We start from the raw sequence: 24,084 nt of genomic DNA, 5'->3' as shown, positions 1-24,084 counted from the left end.
GAGAGTATAACTGTAACCAGCACACTGAGCAATGTTTCCATACTGGAGAGTATAACTGTAACCAGCACACTGAGCAATGTTTCACTCTCTGAGATTATAACTGTAACCAGCACACTGAGCAATGCTTCGCTCCCTCAGAGTATAACTGTAACCAGCACACTGAGCAATGTTTCACTCTCTGAGATTATAACTGTAACCAGCACACTGAGCAATGTTTCCATACCGGAGAGTATAACTGTAACCAGCACACTGAGCAATGTTTCCATACCGGAGAGTATAACTGTAACCAGCACACTGAGCAATGTTTCACTCTCTGAGATTATAACTGTAACCAGCACACTGAGCAATCTTTCCATACCAGAGAGTATAACTGTAACCAGCACACTGAGCAATGTTTCCATACCGGAGAGTATAACTGTAACCAGCACACTGAGCAACGTTTCCATACCGGAGAGTATAACTGTAACCAGCACACTGAGCAATGTTTCCATACCGGAGAGTATAACTGTAAGCAGTACACTGAGCAATGTTTCACTCTCTGAGATTATAACTGTAACCAGCACACTGAGCAATGTTTCACTCTCTGAGAATATAACTGTAACCAGCACACTGAGCAATGTTTCCATACCGGAGAGTATAACTGTAACCAGCACACTGAGCAATGTTTCACTCTCTGAGATTATAACTGTAACCAGCACACTGAGCAATGTTTCCATACCGGAGAGTATAACTGTAACCAGCACACTGAGCAATGTTTCACTCTCTGAGATTATAACTGTAACCAGCACACTGAGCAATGTTTCCATACCGGAGAGTATAACTGTAACCAGTACACTGAGCAATGTTTCCATCCCAGAGAGTATAACTGTAACCAGCACACTGAGCAATGTTTCCATACCGGAGAGTATAACTGTAACCAGCACACTGAGCAATGCTTCGCTCCCTCAGAGTATAACTGTAACCAGCACACTGAGCAATGTTTCCATACCGGAGAGTATAACTGTAACCAGCACACTGAGCAATGTTTCCATACCGGAGAGTGTAACTGTAACCAGCACACTGAGCAATGCTTCGCTCCCTCAGCGTATAACTGTAACCAGCACACTGAGCAATGTTTCCATACCGGAGAGTATAACTGTAACCAGCACACTGAGCAATGCTTCGCTCCCTCAGAGTATAACTGTAACCAGCACACTGAGCAATGTTTCCATACTGGAGAGTATAACTGTAACCAGCACACTGAGCAATGTTTCACTCTCTGAGATTATAACTGTAACCAGCACACTGAGCAATGTTTCCATACCGGAGAGTGTAACTGTAACCAGCACACTGAGCAATGTTTCACTCTCTGAGATTATAACTGTAACCAGCACACTGAGCAATGTTTCACTCTCTGAGATTATAACTGTAACCAGCACACTGAGCAATCTTTCCATACCAGAGAGTATAACTGTAACCAGCACACTGAGCAATGTTTCACTCTCTGAGATTATAACTGTAACCAGCACACTGAGCAATGTTTCCATACTGGAGAGTAAACTGTAACCAGCACACTGAGCAATGTTTCACTCTCTGAGATTATAACTGTAACCAGCACACTGAGCAATGTTTCACTCTCTGAGATTATAACTGTAACCAGCACACTGAGCAATGTTTCCATACCGGAGAGTATAACTGTAACCAGCACACTGAGCAATGTTTCCATACCGGAGAGTATAACTGTAACCAGCACACTGAGCAATGTTTCCATACCGGAGAGTATAACTGTAACCAGCACACTGAGCAATGTTTCCATACTGGAGAGTATAACTGTAACCGGCACACTGAGCAATGTTTCCATACTGGAGAGTATAACTGTAACCAGCACACTGAGCAATGTTTCCATACTGGAGAGTATAACTGTAACCAGCACACTGAGCAATGTTTCCATACTGGAGAGTATAACTGTAACCAGCACACTGAGCAATGTTTCACTCTCTGAGATTATAACTGTAACCAGCACACTGAGCAATGCTTCGCTCCCTCAGAGTATAACTGTAACCAGCACACTGAGCAATGTTTCACTCTCTGAGATTATAACTGTAACCAGCACACTGAGCAATGTTTCCATACCGGAGATTATAACTGTAACCAGCACACTGAGCAATGTTTCCATACCGGAGAGTATAACTGTAACCAGCACACTGAGCAATGTTTCACTCTCTGAGATTATAACTGTAACCAGCACACTGAGCAATCTTTCCATACCAGAGAGTATAACTGTAACCAGCACACTGAGCAATGTTTCCATACCGGAGAGTATAACTGTAACCAGCACACTGAGCAATGTTTCCATACCGGAGAGTATAACTGTAACCAGCACACTGAGCAATGTTTCCATACAGGAGAGTATAACTGTAAGCAGTACACTGAGCAATGTTTCACTCTCTGAGATTATAACTGTAACCAGCACACTGAGCAATGTTTCACTCTCTGAGAATATAACTGTAACCAGCACACTGAGCAATGTTTCCATACCGGAGAGTATAACTGTAACCAGCACACTGAGCAATGTTTCACTCTCTGAGATTATAACTGTAACCAGCACACTGAGCAATGTTTCCATACCGGAGAGTATAACTGTAACCAGCACACTGAGCAATGTTTCACTCTCTGAGATTATAACTGTAACCAGCACACTGAGCAATGTTTCCATACCGGAGAGTATAACTGTAACCAGTACACTGAGCAATGTTTCCATCCCAGAGAGTATAACTGTAACCAGCACACTGAGCAATGTTTCCATACCGGAGAGTATAACTGTAAGCAGTACACTGAGCAATGTTTCACTCTCTGAGATTATAACTGTAACCAGCACACTGAGCAATGTTTCACTCTCTGAGAATAAAACTGTAACCAGCACACTGAGCAATGTTTCCATACCGGAGAGTATAACTGTAACCAGCACACTGAGCAATGTTTCACTCTCTGAGATTATAACTGTAACCAGCACACTGAGCAATGTTTCCATACCGGAGAGTATAACTGTAACCAGCACACTGAGCAATGTTTCACTCTCTGAGATTATAACTGTAACGAGCACACTGAGCAATGTTTCCATACCGGAGAGTATAACTGTAACCAGTACACTGAGCAATGTTTCCATCCCAGAGAGTATAACTGTAACCAGCACACTGAGCAATGTTTCCATACCGGAGAGTATAACTGTAACCAGCACACTGAGCAATGCTTCGCTCCCTCAGAGTATAACTGTAACCAGCACACTGAGCAATGTTTCCATACCGGAGAGTATAACTGTAACCAGCACACTGAGCAATGTTTCCATACCGCAGAGTATAACTGTAACCAGCACACTGAGCAATCTTTCCATACCAGAGAGTATAACTGTAACCAGCACACTGAGCAATGTTGCCATACCGGAGAGTATAACTGTAACCAGCACACTGAGCAATGTTTCCATACCGGAGAGTACAACTGTAACCAGCACACTGAGCAATGTTTCCATACTGGAGAGTATAACTGTAACCAGCACACTGAGCAATGTTTCACTCTCTGAGATTATAACTGTAACCAGCACACTGAGCAATGTTTCCATACCGGAGAGTATAACTGTAACCAGCACACTGAGCAATGTTTCACTCTCTGAGATTATAACTGTAACCAGCACACTGAGCAATGTATCACTCTCTGAGATTATAACTGTAACCAGCACACTGAGCAATCTTTCCATACCAGAGAGTATAACTGTAACCAGCACACTGAGCAATGTTTCACTCTCTGAGATTATAACTGTAACCAGCACACTGAGCAATGTTTCCAGACTGGAGAGTAAACTGTAACCAGCACACTGAGCAATGTTTCACTCTCTGAGATTATAACTGTAACCAGCACACTGAGCAATGTTTCCATACCGGAGAGTTAACTGTAACCAGCACACTGAGCAATGTTTCACTCTCTGAGATTATAACTGTAACCAGCACACTGAGCAATGTTTCACTCTCTGAGATTATAACTGTAACCAGCACACTGAGCAATGTTTCACTCTCTGAGATTATAACTGTAACCAGCACACTGAGCAATGTTTCCATACCGGAGAGTATAACTGTAACCAGCACACTGAGCAATGTTTCCATACCGCAGAGTATAACTGTAACCAGCACACTGAGCAATCTTTCCATACCAGAGAGTATAACTGTAACCAGCACACTGAGCAATGTTGCCATACCGGAGAGTATAACTGTAACCAGCACACTGAGCAATGTTTCCATACCGGAGAGTACAACTGTAACCAGCACACTGAGCAATGTTTCCATACTGGAGAGTATAACTGTAACCAGCACACTGAGCAATGTTTCACTCTCTGAGATTATAACTGTAACCAGCACACTGAGCAATGTTTCCATACCGGAGAGTATAACTGTAACCAGCACACTGAGCAATGTTTCACTCTCTGAGATTATAACTGTAACCAGCACACTGAGCAATGTTTCCATACTGGAGAGTATAACTGTAACCGGCACACTGAGCAATGTTTCCATACTGGAGAGTATAACTGTAACCAGCACACTGAGCAATGTTTCCATACTGGAGAGTATAACTGTAACCAGCACACTGAGCAATGTTTCCATACTGGAGAGTATAACTGTAACCAGCACACTGAGCAATGTTTCACTCTCTGAGATTATAACTGTAACCAGCACACTGAGCAATGCTTCGCTCCCTCAGAGTATAACTGTAACCAGCACACTGAGCAATGTTTCACTCTCTGAGATTATAACTGTAACCAGCACACTGAGCAATGTTTCCATACCGGAGAGTATAACTGTAACCAGCACACTGAGCAATGTTTCCATACCGGAGAGTATAACTGTAACCAGCACACTGAGCAATGTTTCACTCTCTGAGATTATAACTGTAACCAGCACACTGAGCAATCTTTCCATACCAGAGAGTATAACTGTAACCAGCACACTGAGCAATGTTTCCATACCGGAGAGTATAACTGTAACCAGCACACTGAGCAACGTTTCCATACCGGAGAGTATAACTGTAACCAGCACACTGAGCAATGTTTCCATACCGGAGAGTATAACTGTAAGCAGTACACTGAGCAATGTTTCACTCTCTGAGATTATAACTGTAACCAGCACACTGAGCAATGTTTCACTCTCTGAGAATATAACTGTAACCAGCACACTGAGCAATGTTTCCATACCGGAGAGTATAACTGTAACCAGCACACTGAGCAATGTTTCACTCTCTGAGATTATAACTGTAACCAGCACACTGAGCAATGTTTCCATACCGGAGAGTATAACTGTAACCAGCACACTGAGCAATGTTTCACTCTCTGAGATTATAACTGTAACCAGCACACTGAGCAATGTTTCCATACCGGAGAGAATAACTGTAACCAGTACACTGAGCAATGTTTCCATCCCAGAGAGTATAACTGTAACCAGCACACTGAGCAATGTTTCCATACCGGAGAGTATAACTGTAACCAGCACACTGAGCAATGCTTCGCTCCCTCAGAGTATAACTGTAACCAGCACACTGAGCAATGTTTCCATACCGGAGAGTATAACTGTAACCAGCACACTGAGCAATGTTTCCATACCGGAGAGTGTAACTGTAACCAGCACACTGAGCAATGCTTCGCTCCCTCAGAGTATAACTGTAACCAGCACACTGAGCAATGTTTCCATACCGGAGAGTATAACTGTAACCAGCACACTGAGCAATGCTTCGCTCCCTCAGAGTATAACTGTAACCAGCACACTGAGCAATGTTTCCATACTGGAGAGTATAACTGTAACCAGCACACTGAGCAATGTTTCACTCTCTGAGATTATAACTGTAACCAGCACACTGAGCAATGTTTCCATACCGGAGAGTGTAACTGTAACCAGCACACTGAGCAATGTTTCACTCTCTGAGATTATAACTGTAACCAGCACACTGAGCAATGTTTCACTCTCTGAGATTATAACTGTAACCAGCACACTGAGCAATCTTTCCATACCAGAGAGTATAACTGTAACCAGCACACTGAGCAATGTTTCACTCTCTGAGATTATAACTGTAACCAGCACACTGAGCAATGTTTCCATACTGGAGAGTAAACTGTAACCAGCACACTGAGCAATGTTTCACTCTCTGAGATTATAACTGTAACCAGCACACTGAGCAATGTTTCACTCTCTGAGATTATAACTGTAACCAGCACACTGAGCAATGTTTCCATACCGGAGAGTATAACTGTAACCAGCACACTGAGCAATGTTTCCATACCGGAGAGTATAACTGTAACCAGCACACTGAGCAATGTTTCCATACCGGAGAGTATAACTGTAACCAGCACACTGAGCAATGTTTCCATACTGGAGAGTATAACTGTAACCGGCACACTGAGCAATGTTTCCATACTGGAGAGTATAACTGTAACCAGCACACTGAGCAATGTTTCCATACTGGAGAGTATAACTGTAACCAGCACACTGAGCAATGTTTCCATACTGGAGAGTATAACTGTAACCAGCACACTGAGCAATGTTTCACTCTCTGAGATTATAACTGTAACCAGCACACTGAGCAATGCTTCGCTCCCTCAGAGTATAACTGTAACCAGCACACTGAGCAATGTTTCACTCTCTGAGATTATAACTGTAACCAGCACACTGAGCAATGTTTCCATACCGGAGATTATAACTGTAACCAGCACACTGAGCAATGTTTCCATACCGGAGAGTATAACTGTAACCAGCACACTGAGCAATGTTTCACTCTCTGAGATTATAACTGTAACCAGCACACTGAGCAATCTTTCCATACCAGAGAGTATAACTGTAACCAGCACACTGAGCAATGTTTCCATACCGGAGAGTATAACTGTAACCAGCACACTGAGCAATGTTTCCATACCGGAGAGTATAACTGTAACCAGCACACTGAGCAATGTTTCCATACAGGAGAGTATAACTGTAAGCAGTACACTGAGCAATGTTTCACTCTCTGAGATTATAACTGTAACCAGCACACTGAGCAATGTTTCACTCTCTGAGAATATAACTGTAACCAGCACACTGAGCAATGTTTCCATACCGGAGAGTATAACTGTAACCAGCACACTGAGCAATGTTTCACTCTCTGAGATTATAACTGTAACCAGCACACTGAGCAATGTTTCCATACCGGAGAGTATAACTGTAACCAGCACACTGAGCAATGTTTCACTCTCTGAGATTATAACTGTAACCAGCACACTGAGCAATGTTTCCATACCGGAGAGTATAACTGTAACCAGTACACTGAGCAATGTTTCCATCCCAGAGAGTATAACTGTAACCAGCACACTGAGCAATGTTTCCATACCGGAGAGTATAACTGTAACCAGCACACTGAGCAATGCTTCGCTCCCTCAGAGTATAACTGTAACCAGCACACTGAGCAATGTTTCCATACCGGAGAGTATAACTGTAACCAGCACACTGAGCAATGTTTCCATACCGGAGAGTATAACTGTAACCAGTACACTGAGCAATGTTTCCATACCGGAGAGTATAACTGTAACCAGTACACTGAGCAATGTTTCACTCTCTGAGAATATAACTGTAACCAGCACACTGAGCAATGTTTCCATACCGGAGAGTATAACTGTAACCAGCACACTGAGCAATGTTTCCATACCGGAGAGTATAACTGTAACCAGCACACTGAGCAATGTTTCACTCTCTGAGATTATAACTGTAACCAGCACACTGAGCAATGTTTCCATACTGGAGAGTATAACGGTAACCAGCACACTGAGCAATGTTTCACTCTCTGAGATTATAACTGTAACCAGCACACTGAGCAATGCTTCGCTCCCTCAGAGTATAACTGTAACCAGCACACTGAGCAATGTTTCCATACCGGAGAGCATAACTGTAACCAGCACACTGAGCAATGTTTCCATACCGGAGAGTATAACTGTAACCAGCACACTGAGCAATGTTTCACTCTCTGAGATTATAACTGTAACCAGCACACTGAGCAATGTTTCCATACCGGAGAGTAAACTGTAGCCAGCACACTGAGCAATGTTTCACTCTCTGAGATTATAACTGTAACCAGCACACTGAGTAATGTTTCACTCTCTGAGATTATAACTGTAACCAGCACACTGAGCAATGTTTCACTCTCTGAGATTATAACTGTAACCAGCACACTGAGCAATGTTTCCATACCGGAGAGTATAACTGTAACCAGCACACTGAGCAATGTTTCCATACTGGAGAGTATAACTGTAACCAGCACACTGAGCAATGTTTCCATACCGGAGAGTATAACTGTAACCAGCACACTGAGCAATGTTTCCATACCGGAGAGTATAACTGTAACCAGCACACTGAGCAATGTTTCCATACCGGAGAGTATAACTGTAACCAGCACACTGAGCAATGTTTCCATACCGGGGAGTATAACTGTAACCAGCACACTGAGCAATGTTTCCATATCGGAGAGTATAACTGTTACCAGCACACTGAGCAATGCTTCGCTCCCTCAGAGTATAACTGTAACCAGCACACTGAGCAATGTTTCCATACCGGAGAGTATAACTGTAACCAGCACACTGAGCAATGTTTCCATACCGGAGAGTATAACTGTAACCAGCACACTGAGCAATATTTCCATACCGGAGAGTATAACTGTAACCAGCACACTGAGCAATGTTTCCATACCGGAGAGTATAACTGTAACCAGCACACTGAGCAATGCTTCGCTCCCTCAGAGTATAACTGTAACCAGCACACTGAGCAATGTTTCACTCTCTGAGATTATAACTGTAACCAGCACACTGAGCAATGTTTCCATACTGGAGAGTATAACTGTAACCAGCACACTGAGCAATGTTTCACTGTCTGAGATTATAACTGTAACCAGCACACTGAGCAATGTTTCCATACCGGAGAGTATAACTGTAACCAGCACACTGAGCAATGTTTCCATACCGGAGAGTAAACTGTAACCAGCACACTGAGCAATGTTTCACTCTCTGAGATTATAACTGTAGCCAGCACACTGAGCAATGTTTCCATACCAGAGAGTATAACTGTAACCAGCACACTGAACAATGTTTCCATACCGGAGTGTATAACTGTAACCAGCATACTGAGCAATGCTTCGCTCCCTCAGAGTATAACTGTAACCAGCACACTGAGCAATGTTTCACTCTCTGAGATTATAACTGTAACCAGCACACAGAGCAATCTTTCCATACCAGAGAGTAAAACTGTAACCAGCACACTGAGCAATGTTTCCATACCGGAGAGTATAACTTTAACCAGCACACTGAGCAATGTTTCCATACCGGAGAGTATAACTGTAACCAGCACACTGAACAATGCTTCGCTCCCTCAGAGTATAACTGTAACCAGCACACTCAGCAATGTTTCCATACCGGAGAGTATAACTGTAACCAGCACACTGAGCAATGTTTCACTCTCTGAGATTATAACTGTAACCAGCACACTGAGCAAAGTTTCCATACCGGAGAGTATAACTGTAACCAGCACACTGAGCAATGTTTCCATACCGGAGAGTATAACTGTAACCAGCACACTGAGCAATGTTTCACTCTCTGAGATTATAACTGTAACCAGCACACTGAGCAATGTTTCCATACCGGAGAGTATAACTGTAACCAGCACACTGAGCAATGCTTCGCTCCCTCAGAGTATAACTGTAACCAGCACACTCAGCAATGTTTCCATACTGGAGAGTATAACTGTAACCAGCACACTGAGCAATGTTTCCATACTGGAGAGTATAACTGTAACCAGCACACTGAGCAATGTTTCCATACTGGAGAGTATAACGGTAACCAGCACACTGAGCAATGTTTCACTCTCTGAGATTATAACTGTAACCAGCACACTGAGCAATGCTTCGCTCCCTCAGAGTATAACTGTAACCAGCACACTGAGCAATGTTTCCATACCGGAGAGCATAACTGTAACCAGCACACTGAGCAATGTTTCCATACCGGAGAGTATAACTGTAACCAGCACACTGAGCAATGTTTCACTCTCTGAGATTATAACTGTAACCAGCACACTGAGCAATGTTTCCATACCGGAGAGTAAACTGTAGCCAGCACACTGAGCAATGTTTCACTCTCTGAGATTATAACTGTAACCAGCACACTGAGTAATGTTTCACTCTCTGAGATTATAACTGTAACCAGCACACTGAGCAATGTTTCACTCTCTGAGATTATAACTGTAACCAGCACACTGAGCAATGTTTCCATACCGGAGAGTATAACTGTAACCAGCACACTGAGCAATGTTTCCATACTGGAGAGTATAACTGTAACCAGCACACTGAGCAATGTTTCCATACCGGAGAGTATAACTGTAACCAGCACACTGAGCAATGTTTCCATACCGGAGAGTATAACTGTAACCAGCACACTGAGCAATGTTTCCATACCGGGGAGTATAACTGTAACCAGCACACTGAGCAATGTTTCCATACCGGAGAGTATAACTGTAACCAGCACACTGAGCAATGTTTCACTCTCTGAGATTATAACTGTAACCAGCACACTGAGCAATGTTTCCATACTGGAGAGTATAACTGTAACCAGCACACTGAGCAATGTTTCCATACTGGAGAGTATAACTGTAACCAGCACACTGAGCAATGTTTCCATACCGGAGAGTATAACTGTAACCAGCACACTGAGCAATGTTTCCATACCGGAGAGTATAACTGTAACCAGCACACTGAGCAATGTTTCCATACCGGAGAGTATAACTGTAACCAGCACACTGAGCAATGTTTCCATACCGGAGAGTATAACTGTAACCAGCACACTGAGCAATGTTTCACTCTCTGAGATTATAACTGTAACCAGCACACTGAGCAATGTTTCCATACCGGAGAGTATAACTGTAACCAGCACATTGAGCAATGTTTCCATACTGGAGAGTATAACTGTAACCAGCACACTGAGCAATGTTTCCATACCGGAGAGTATAACTGTAACCAGCACACTGAGCAATGTTTCACTCTCTGAGATTATAACTGTAACCAGCACACTGAGCAATGTTTCCATACCGGAGAGTATAACTGTAACCAGCACACTGAGCAATGCTTCGCTCCCTCAGAGTATAACTGTAACCAGCACACTGAGCAATGTTTCACTCTCTGAGATTATAACTGTAACTATCACACTGAGCAATGTTGCCATACCGGAGAGTATAACTGTAACCAGCACACTGAGCAATGTTTCCATACCGGAGAGTATAACTGTAACCAGCACACTGAGCAATGTTTCACTCTCTGAGATTATAACTGTAACCAGCACACTGAGCAATGTTTCCATACCGGAGAGTAAACTGTAACCAGCACACTGAGCAATGTTTCACTCTCTGAGATTATAACTGTAACCAGCACACTGAGCAATGTTTCCATACCGGAGAGTATAACTGTAACCAGCACACTGAGCAATGCTTCGCTCCCTCAGAGTATAACTGTAACCAGCACACTGAGCAATGTTTCACTCTCTGAGATTATAACTGTAACCAGCACACTGTGCAATGTTTCCATACCGGAGAGTATAACTGTAACCAGCACACTGAGCAATGTTTCCATACCTGAGAGTATAACTGTAACCAGCACACTGAGCAATGTTTCACTCTCTGAGATTATAACTGTAACCAGCACACTGAGCAATGTTTCCATACCGGAGAGTATAAATGTAACCAGCACACTGAGCAATGTTTCACTCTCTGAGATCATAACTGTAACCAGCACACTGAGCAATCTTTCCATACCGGAGAGTATAACTGTAACCAGCACACTGAGCAATGTTTCACTCTCTGAGATTATAACTGTAACCAGCACACTGAGCAATGTTTCCATACCGGAGAGTATAACTGTAACCAGCACACTGAGCAATGTTTCACTCTCTGAGATTATAACTGTAACCAGCACACTGAGCAATCTTTCCATACAAGAGAGTATAACTGTAACCAGTACACTGAGCAATGTTTCCATACCGGAGAGTATAACTGTAACCAGTACACTGAGCAATGTTTCACTCTCTGAGAATATAACTGTAACCAGCACACTGAGCAATGTTTCCATACCGGAGAGTATAACTGTAACCAGCACACTGAGCAATGTTTCCATACCGGAGAGTATAACTGTAACCAGCACACTGAGCAATGTTTCACTCTCTGAGATTATAACTGTAACCAGCACACTGAGCAATGTTTCCATACTGGAGAGTATAATGGTAACCAGCACACTGAGCAATGTTTCACTCTCTGAGATTATAACTGTAACCAGCACACTGAGCAATGCTTCGCTCCCTCAGAGTATAACTGTAACCAGCACACTGAGCAATGTTTCCATACCGGAGAGCATAACTGTAACCAGCACACTGAGCAATGTTTCCATACCGGAGAGTATAACTGTAACCAGCACACTGAGCAATGTTTCACTCTCTGAGATTATAACTGTAACCAGCACACTGAGCAATGTTTCCATACCGGAGAGTAAACTGTAGCCAGCACACTGAGCAATGTTTCACTCTCTGAGATTATAACTGTAACCAGCACACTGAGTAATGTTTCACTCTCTGAGATTATAACTGTAACCAGCACACTGAGCAATGTTTCACTCTCTGAGATTATAACTGTAACCAGCACACTGAGCAATGTTTCCATACCGGAGAGTATAACTGTAACCAGCACACTGAGCAATGTTTCCATACTGGAGAGTATAACTGTAACCAGCACACTGAGCAATGTTTCCATACCGGAGAGTATAACTGTAACCAGCACACTGAGCAATGTTTCCATACCGGAGAGTATAACTGTAACCAGCACACTGAGCAATGTTTCCATACCGGAGAGTATAACTGTAACCAGCACACTGAGCAATGTTTCCATACCGGGGAGTATAACTGTAACCAGCACACTGAGCAATGTTTCCATATCGGAGAGTATAACTGTAACCAGCACACTGAGCAATGCTTCGCTCCCTCAGAGTATAACTGTAACCAGCACACTGAGCAATGTTTCCATACCGGAGAGTATAACTGTAACCAGCACACTGAGCAATGTTTCCATACCGGAGAGTATAACTGTAACCAGCACACTGAGCAATGTTTCCATACCGGAGAGTATAACTGTAACCAGCACACTGAGCAATGTTTCCATACCGGAGAGTATAACTGTAACCAGCACACTGAGCAATGCTTCGCTCCCTCAGAGTATAACTGTAACCAGCACACTGAGCAATGTTTCACTCTCTGAGATTATAACTGTAACCAGCACACTGAGCAATGTTTCCATACTGGAGAGTATAACTGTAACCAGCACACTGAGCAATGTTTCACTGTCTGAGATTATAACTGTAACCAGCACACTGAGCAATGTTTCCATACCGGAGAGTATAACTGTAACCAGCACACTGAGCAATGTTTCCATACCGGAGAGTAAACTGTAACCAGCACACTGAGCAATGTTTCACTCTCTGAGATTATAACTGTAGCCAGCACACTGAGCAATGTTTCCATACCAGAGAGTATAACTGTAACCAGCACACTGAACAATGTTTCCATACCGGAGTGTATAACTGTAACCAGCATACTGAGCAATGCTTCGCTCCCTCAGAGTATAACTGTAACCAGCACACTGAGCAATGTTTCCATACCGGAGAGTATAACTTTAACCAGCACACTGAGCAATGTTTCCATACCGGAGAGTATAACTGTAACCAGCACACTGAGCAATGCTTCGCTCCCTCAGAGTATAACTGTAACCAGCACACTCAGCAATGTTTCCATACCGGAGAGTATAACTGTAACCAGCACACTGAGCAATGTTTCACTCTCTGAGATTATAACTGTAACCAGCACACTGAGCAAAGTTTCACTCTCTGAGATTATAACTGTAACCAGCACACTGAGCAATCTTTCCATACCAGAGAGTATAACTGTAACCAGCACACTGAGCCATGTTGCCATACCGGAGAGTATAATTGTAACCAGCACACTGAGCAATGTTTCCATACCGGAGAGTATAACTGTAACCAGCACACTGAGCAATGTTTCCATACTGGAGAGTATAACTGTAACCAGCACACTGAGCAATGTTTCCATACTGGAGAGTATAACTGTAACCAGCACACTGAGCAATGTTTCCATACTGGAGAGTATAACTGTAACCAGCACACTGAGCAATGTTTCCATACTGGAGAGTATAACTGTAACCAGCACACTGAGCAATGTTTCACTCTCTGAGATTATAACTGTAACCAGCACACTGAGCAATGCTTCGCTCCCTCAGAGTATAACTGTAACCAGCACACTGAGCAATGTTTCACTCTCTGAGATTAAAACTGTAACCAGCACACTGAGCAATGTTTCCATACCGGAGAGTATAACTGTAACCAGCACACTGAGCAATGTTTCACTCTCTGAGATTATAACTGTAACCAGCACACTGAGCAATCTTTCCATACCAGAGAGTATAACTGTAACCAGCACACTGAGCAATGTTTCCATACCGGAGAGTATAACTGTAACCAGCACACTGAGCAATGTTTCCATACCGGAGACTATAACTGTAACCAGCACACTGAGCAATGTTTCCATACCGGAGAGTATAACTGTAAGCAGTACACTGAGCAATGTTTCACTCTCTGAGATTATAACTGTAACCAGCACACTGAGCAATGTTTCACTCTCTGAGAATATAACTGTAACCAGCACACTGAGCAATGTTTCCATACCGGAGAGTATAACTGTAACCAGCACACTGAGCAATGTTTCACTCTCTGAGATTATAACTGTAACCAGCACACTGAGCAATGTTTCCATACCGGAGAGTATAACTGTAACCAGCACACTGAGCAATGTTTCCATACCGGAGAGTAAACTGTAACCAGCACACTGAGCAATGTTTCACTCTCTGAGATTATAACTGTAACCAGCACACTGAGTAATGTTTCACTCTCTGAGATTATAACTGTAACCAGCACACTGAGCAATGTTTCACTCTCTGAGATTATAACTGTAACCTGCACACTGAGCAATGTTTCCATACCGGAGAGTATAACTGTAACCAGCACACTGAGCAATGTTTCCATACTGGAGAGTATAACTGTAACCAGCACACTGAGCAATGTTTCCATACCGGAGAGTATAACTGTAACCAGCACACTGAGCAATGTTTCCATACCGGAGAGTATAACTGTAACCAGCACACTGAGCAATGTTTCCATACCGGAGAGTATAACTGTAACCAGCACACTGAGCAATGTTTCCATACCGGGGAGTATAACTGTAACCAGCACACTGAGCAATGTTTCCATATCGGAGAGTATAACTGTAACCAGCACACTGAGCAATGCTTCGCTCCCTCAGAGTATAACTGTAACCAGCACACTGAGCAATGTTTCCATACCGGAGAGTATAACTGTAACCAGCACACTGAGCAATGTTTCCATACCGGAGAGTATAACTGTAACCAGCACACTGAGCAATGTTTCCATACCGGAGAGTATAACTGTAACCAGCACACTGAGCAATGTTTCCATACCGGAGAGTATAACTGTAACCAGCACACTGAGCAATGCTTCGCTCCCTCAGAGTATAACTGTAACCAGCACACTGAGCAATGTTTCACTCTCTGAGATTATAACTGTAACCAGCACACTGAGCAATGTTTCCATACTGGAGAGTATAACTGTAACCAGCACACTGAGCAATGTTTCACTGTCTGAGATTATAACTGTAACCAGCACACTGAGCAATGTTTCCATACCGGAGAGTATAACTGTAACCAGCACACCGAGCAATGTTTCCATACCGGAGAGTAAACTGTAACCAGCACACTGAGCAATGTTTCACTCTCTGAGATTATAACTGTAGCCAGCACACTGAGCAATGTTTCCATACCAGAGAGTATAACTGTAACCAGCACACTGAACAATGTTTCCATACCGGAGAGTATAACTGTAACCAGCATACTGAGCAATGCTTCGCTCCCTCAGAGTATAACTGTAACCAGCACACTGAGCAATGCTTCACTCTCTGAGATTATAACTGTAACCAGCACACTGAGCAATCTTTCCATACCAGAGAGTAAAACTGTAACCAGCACACTGAGCAATGTTTCCATACCGGAGAGTATAACTATACCCAGCACACTGAGCAATGTTTCCATACCGGAGAGTATAACTGTAACCAGCACACTGAGCAATGCTTCGCTCCCTCAGAGTATAACTGTAACCAGCACACTCAGCAATGTTTCCATACCGGAGAGTATAACTGTAACCAGCACACTGAGCAATGTTTCACTCTCTGAGATTATAACTGTAACCAGCACACTGAGCAAAGTTTCACTCTCTGAGATTATAACTGTAACCAGCACACTGAGCAATCTTTCCATACCAGAGAGTATAACTGTAACCAGCACACTGAGCAATGTTGCCATACCGGAGAGTATAATTGTAACCAGCACACTGAGCAATGTTTCCATACCGGAGAGTATAACTGTAACCAGCACACTGAGCAATGTTTCCATACCGGAGAGTATAACTGTAACCAGCACACTGAGCAATGCTTCGCTCCCTCAGAGTATAACTGTAACCAGCACACTGAGCAATGTTTCACTCTCTGAGATTATAACTGTAACCAGCACACTGAGCAATGTTTCCATACTGGAGAGTATAACTGTAACCAGCACACTGAGCAATGTTTCACTGTCTGAGATTATAACTGTAACCAGCACACTGAGCAATGTTTCCATACCGGAGAGTATAACTGTAACCAGCACACTGAGCAATGTTTCCATACCGGAGAGTAAACTGTAACCAGCACACTGAGCAATGTTTCACTCTCTGAGATTATAACTGTAGCCAGCACACTGAGCAATGTTTCCATACCAGAGAGTATAACTGTAACCAGCACACTGAACAATGTTTCCATACCGGAGTGTATAACTGTAACCAGCATACTGAGCAATGCTTCGCTCCCTCAGAGTATAACTGTAACCAGCACACTGAGCAATGTTTCCATACCGGAGAGTATAACTTTAACCAGCACACTGAGCAATGTTTCCATACCGGAGAGTATAACTGTAACCAGCACACTGAGCAATGCTTCGCTCCCTCAGAGTATAACTGTAACCAGCACACTCAGCAATGTTTCCATACCGGAGAGTATAACTGTAACCAGCACACTGAGCAATGTTTCACTCTCTGAGATTATAACTGTAACCAGCACACTGAGCAAAGTTTCACTCTCTGAGATTATAACTGTAACCAGCACACTGAGCAATCTTTCCATACCAGAGAGTATAACTGTAACCAGCACACTGAGCCATGTTGCCATACCGGAGAGTATAATTGTAACCAGCACACTGAGCAATGTTTCCATACCGGAGAGTATAACTGTAACCAGCACACTGAGCAATGTTTCCATACTGGAGAGTATAACTGTAACCAGCACACTGAGCAATGTTTCCATACTGGAGAGTATAACAGTAACCAGCACACTGAGCAATGTTTCCATACTGGAGAGTATAACTGTAACCAGCACACTGAGCAATGTTTCCATACTGGAGAGTATAACTGTAACCAGCACACTGAGCAATGTTTCACTCTCTGAGATTATAACTGTAACCAGCACACTGAGCAATGCTTCGCTCCCTCAGAGTATAACTGTAACCAGCACACTGAGCAATGTTTCACTCTCTGAGATTAAAACTGTAACCAGCACACTGAGCAATGTTTCCATACCGGAGAGTATAACTGTAACCAGCACACTGAGCAATGTTTCACTCTCTGAGATTATAACTGTAACCAGCACACTGAGCAATCTTTCCATACCAGAGAGTATAACTGTAACCAGCACACTGAGCAATGTTTCCATACCGGAGAGTATAACTGTAACCAGCACACTGAGCAATGTTTCCATACCGGAGACTATAACTGTAACCAGCACACTGAGCAATGTTTCCATACCGGAGAGTATAACTGTAAGCAGTACACTGAGCAATGTTTCACTCTCTGAGATTATAACTGTAACCAGCACACTGAGCAATGTTTCACTCTCTGAGAATATAACTGTAACCAGCACACTGAGCAATGTTTCCATACCGGAGAGTATAACTGTAACCAGCACACTGAGCAATGTTTCACTCTCTGAGATTATAACTGTAACCAGCACACTGAGCAATGTTTCCATACCGGAGAGTATAACTGTAACCAGCACACTGAGCAATGTTTCCATACCGGAGAGTAAACTGTAACCAGCACACTGAGCAATGTTTCACTCTCTGAGATTATAACTGTAACCAGCACACTGAGTAATGTTTCACTCTCTGAGATTATAACTGTAACCAGCACACTGAGCAATGTTTCACTCTCTGAGATTATAACTGTAACCTGCACACTGAGCAATGTTTCCATACCGGAGAGTATAACTGTAACCAGCACACTGAGCAATGTTTCCATACTGGAGAGTATAACTGTAACCAGCACACTGAGCAATGTTTCCATACCGGAGAGTATAACTGTAACCAGCACACTGAGCAATGTTTCCATACCGGAGAGTATAACTGTAACCAGCACACTGAGCAATGTTTCCATACCGGAGAGTATAACTGTAACCAGCACACTGAGCAATGTTTCCATACCGGGGAGTATAACTGTAACCAGCACACTGAGCAATGTTTCCATATCGGAGAGTATAACTGTAACCAGCACACTGAGCAATGCTTCGCTCCCTCAGAGTATAACTGTAACCAGCACACTGAGCAATGTTTCCATACCGGAGAGTATAACTGTAACCAGCACACTGAGCAATGTTTCCATACCGGAGAGTATAACTGTAACCAGCACACTGAGCAATGTTTCCATACCGGAGAGTATAACTGCAACCAGCACACTGAGCAATGTTTCCATACCGGAGAGTATAACTGTAACCAGCACACTGAGCAATGCTTCGCTCCCTCAGAGTATAACTGTAACCAGCACACTGAGCAATGTTTCACTCTCTGAGATTATAACTGTAACCAGCACACTGAGCAATGTTTCCATACTGGAGAGTATAACTGTAACCAGCACACTGAGCAATGTTTCACTGTCTGAGATTATAACTGTAACCAGCACACTGAGCAATGTTTCCATACCGGAGAGTATAACTGTAACCAGCACACTGAGCAATGTTTCCATACCGGAGAGTAAACTGTAACCAGCACACTGAGCAATGTTTCACTCTCTGAGATTATAACTGTAGCCAGCACACTGAGCAATGTTTCCATACCAGAGAGTATAACTGTAACCAGCACACTGAACAATGTTTCCATACCGGAGAGTATAACTGTAACCAGCATACTGAGCAATGCTTCGCTCCCTCAGAGTATAACTGTAACCAGCACACTGAGCAATGCTTCACTCTCTGAGATTATAACTGTAACCAGCACACTGAGCAATCTTTCCATACCAGAGAGTAAAACTGTAACCAGCACACTGAGCAATGTTTCCATACCGGAGAGTATAACTATACCCAGCACACTGAGCAATGTTTCCATACCGGAGAGTATAACTGTAACCAGCACACTGAGCAATGCTTCGCTCCCTCAGAGTATAACTGTAACCAGCACACTCAGCAATGTTTCCATACCGGAGAGTATAACTGTAACCAGCACACTGAGCAATGTTTCACTCTCTGAGATTATAACTGTAACCAGCACACTGAGCAAAGTTTCACTCTCTGAGATTATAACTGTAACCAGCACACTGAGCAATCTTTCCATACCAGAGAGTATAACTGTAACCAGCACACTGAGCAATGTTGCCATACCGGAGAGTATAATTGTAACCAGCACACTGAGCAATGTTTCCATACCGGAGAGTATAACTGTAACCAGCACACTGAGCAATGTTTCCATACTGGAGAGTATAACTGTAACCAGCACACTGAGCAATGTTTCCATACTGGAGAGTATAACTGTAACCAGCACACTGAGCAATGTTTCCATACTGGAGAGTATAACTGTAACCAGCACACTGAGCAATGTTTCCATACTGGAGAGTATAACTGTAACCAGCACACTGAGCAATGTTTCACTCTCTGAGATTATAACTGTAACCAGCACACTGAGCAATGTTTCCATACCGGAGAGTATAACTGTAACCAGCACACTGAGCAATGTTTCACTCTCTGAGATTATAACTGTAACCAGCACACTGAGCAATGTTTCCATACCGGAGAGTATAACTGTAACCAGCACACTGAGCAATGTTTCCATACCGGAGAGTATAACTGTAACCAGCACACTGAGCAATGTTTCACTCTCTGAGATTATAACTGTAACCAGCACACTGAGCAATCTTTCCATACCAGAGAGTATAACTGTAACCAGCACACTGAGCAATGTTTCCATACCGGAGAGTATAACTGTAACCAGCACACTGAGCAATGTTTCCATACCGGAGAGTATAACTGTAACCAGCACACTGAGCAATGTTTCCATACCGGAGAGTATAACTGTAAGCAGTACACTGAGCAATGTTTCACTCTCTGAGATTATAACTGTAACCAGCACACTGAGCAATGTTTCACTCTCTGAGAATATAACTGTAACCAGCACACTGAGCAATGTTTCCATACCGGAGAGTATAACTGTAACCAGCACACTGAGCAATGTTTCACTCTCTGAGATTATAACTGTAACCAGCACACTGAGCAATGTTTCCATACCGGAGAGTATAACTGTAACCAGCACACTGAGCAATGTTTCACTCTCTGAGATTATAACTGTAACCAGCACACTGAGCAATGTTTCCATACCGGAGAGTATAACTGTAACCAGTACACTGAGCAATGTTTCCATCCCAGAGAGTATAACTGTAACCAGCACACTGAGCAATGTTTCCATACCGGAGAGTATAACTGTAACCAGCACACTGAGCAATGCTTCGCTCCCTCAGAGTATAACTGTAACCAGCACACTGAGCAATGTTTCCATACCGGAGAGTATAACTGTAACCAGCACACTGAGCAATGTTTCCATACCGGAGAGTATAACTGTAACCAGCACACTGAGCAATGCTTCGCTCCCTCAGAGTATAACTGTAACAAGCACACTGAGCAATGTTTCAATACCGGAGAGTATAACTGTAACCAGCACACTGAGCAATGCTTCGCTCCCTCACAGTATAACTGTAACCAGCACACTGAGCAATGTTTCACTCTCTGAGATTATAACTGTAACCAGCACACTGAGCAATGTTTCCATACCGGAGAGTGTAACTGTAACCAGCACACTGAGCAATGTTTCACTCTCTGAGATTATAACTGTAACCAGCACACTGAGCAATGTTTCACTCTCTGAGATTATAACTGTAACCAGCACACTGAGCAATGTTTCCATACTGGAGAGTATAACTGTAACCAGCACACTGAGCAATGCTTCGCTCCCTCAGAGTATAACTGTAACCAGCACACTCAGCAATGTTTCCATACCGGAGAGTATAACTGTAACCAGCACACTGAGCAAGGTTTCACTCTCTGAGATTATAACTGTAACCAGCACACTGAGCAAAGTTTCACTCTCTGAGATTATAACTGTAACCAGCACACTGAGCAATCTTTCCATACCAGAGAGTATAACTGTAACCAGCACACTGAGCAATGTTGCCATACCGGAGAGTATAATTGTAACCAGCACACTGAGCAATGTTTCCATACCGGAGAGTATAACTGTAACCAGCACACTGAGCAATGTTTCCATACTGGAGAGTATAACTGTAACCAGCACACTGAGCAATGTTTCCATACTGGAGAGTATAACTGTAACCAGCACACTGAGCAATGTTTCACTCTCTGAGATTATAACTGTAACCAGCACACTGAGCAATGCTTCGCTCCCTCAGAGTATAACTGTAACCAGCACACTGAGCAATGTTTCACTCTCTGAGATTATAACTGTAACCAGCACACTGAGCAATGTTTCCATACCGGAGAGTATAACTGTAACCAGCACACTGAGCAATGTTTCCATACCGGAGAGTATAACTGTAACCAGCACACTGAGCAATGTTTCACTCTCTGAGATTATAACTGTAACCAGCACACTGAGCAATCTTTCCATACCAGAGAGTATAACTGTAACCAGCACACTGAGCAATGTTTCCATACCGGAGAGTATAACTGTAACCAGCACACTGAGCAATGTTTCCATACCGGAGAGTATAACTGTAACCAGCACACTGAGCAATGTTTCCATACCGGAGAGTATAACTGTAAGCAGTACACTGAGCAATGTTTCACTCTCTGAGATTATAACTGTAACCAGCACACTGAGCAATGTTTCACTCTCTGAGAATATAACTGTAACCAGCACACTGAGCAATGTTTCCATACCGGAGAGTATAACTGTAACCAGCACACTGAGCAATGTTTCACTCTCTGAGATTATAACTGTAACCAGCACACTGAGCAATGTTTCACTCTCTGAGATTATAACTGTAACCAGCACACTGAGCAATGTTTCCATACCGGAGAGTATAACTGTAACCAGCACACTGAGCAATGCTTCGCTCCCTCAGAGTATAACTGTAACCAGCACACTGAGCAATGTTTCACTCTCTGAGATTATAACTGTAACTAGCACACTGAGCAATGTTGCCATACCGGAGAGTATAACTGTAACCAGCACACTGAGCAATGTTTCCATACCGGAGAGTATAACTGTAACCAGCACACTGAGCAATGTTTCACTCTCTGAGATTATAACTGTAACCAGCACACTGAGCAATGTTTCCATACCGGAGAGTAAACTGTAACCAGCACACTGAGCAATGTTTCACTCTCTGAGATTATAACTGTAACCAGCACACTGAGCAATGTTTCCATACCGGAGAGTATAACTGTAACCAGCACACTGAGCAATGCTTCGCTCCCTCAGAGTATAACTGTAACCAGCACACTGAGCAATGTTTCACTCTCTGAGATTATAACTGTAACCAGCACACTGTGCAATGTTTCCATACCGGAGAGTATAACTGTAACCAGCACACTGAGCAATGTTTCCATACCTGAGAGTATAACTGTAACCAGCACACTGAGCAATGTTTCACTCTCTGAGATTATAACTGTAACCAGCACACTGAGCAATGTTTCCATACCGGAGAGTATAAATGTAACCAGCACACTGAGCAATGTTTCACTCTCTGAGATCATAACTGTAACCAGCACACTGAGCAATCTTTCCATACCGGAGAGTATAACTGTAACCAGCACACTGAGCAATGTTTCACTCTCTGAGATTATAACTGTAACCAGCACACTGAGCAATGTTTCCATACCGGAGAGTATAACTGTAACCAGCACAGTGAGCAATGTTTCACTCTCTGAGATTATAACTGTAACCAGCACACTGAGCAATCTTTCCATACAAGAGAGTATAACTGTAACCAGTACACTGAGCAATGTTTCCATACCGGAGAGTATAACTGTAACCAGTACACTGAGCAATGTTTCACTCTCAGAGAATATAACTGTAACCAGCACACTGAGCAATGTTTCCATACCGGAGAGTATAACTGTAACCAGCACACTGAGCAATGTTTCCATACCGGAGAGTATAACTGTAACCAGCACACTGAGCAATGTTTCACTCTCTGAGATTATAACTGTAACCAGCACACTGAGCAATGTTTCCATACCGGAGAGTATAACTGTAACCAGCACACTGAGCAATGTTTCCATACTGGTGAGTATAACTGTAACCAACACACTGAGCAATGTTTCCATACTGGAGAGTATAACTGTAACCAGCACACTGAGCAATGTTTCCATACTGGAGAGTATAACTGTAACCAGCACACTGAGCAATGTTTCCATACTGGAGAGTATAACGGTAACCAGCACACTGAGCAATGTTTCACTCTCTGAGATTATAACTGTAACCAGCACACTGAGCAATGCTTCGCTCCCTCAGAGTATAACTGTAACCAGCACACTGAGCAATGTTTCCATACCGGAGGGCATAACTGTAACCAGCACAC

This window comes from Hemitrygon akajei, chromosome 11, assembly GCF_048418815.1.
Source record: "Hemitrygon akajei chromosome 11, sHemAka1.3, whole genome shotgun sequence".
Taxonomy (NCBI): Eukaryota; Metazoa; Chordata; class Chondrichthyes; order Myliobatiformes; family Dasyatidae; genus Hemitrygon; species Hemitrygon akajei.
This window is presented reverse-complemented; position numbering follows the sequence as displayed.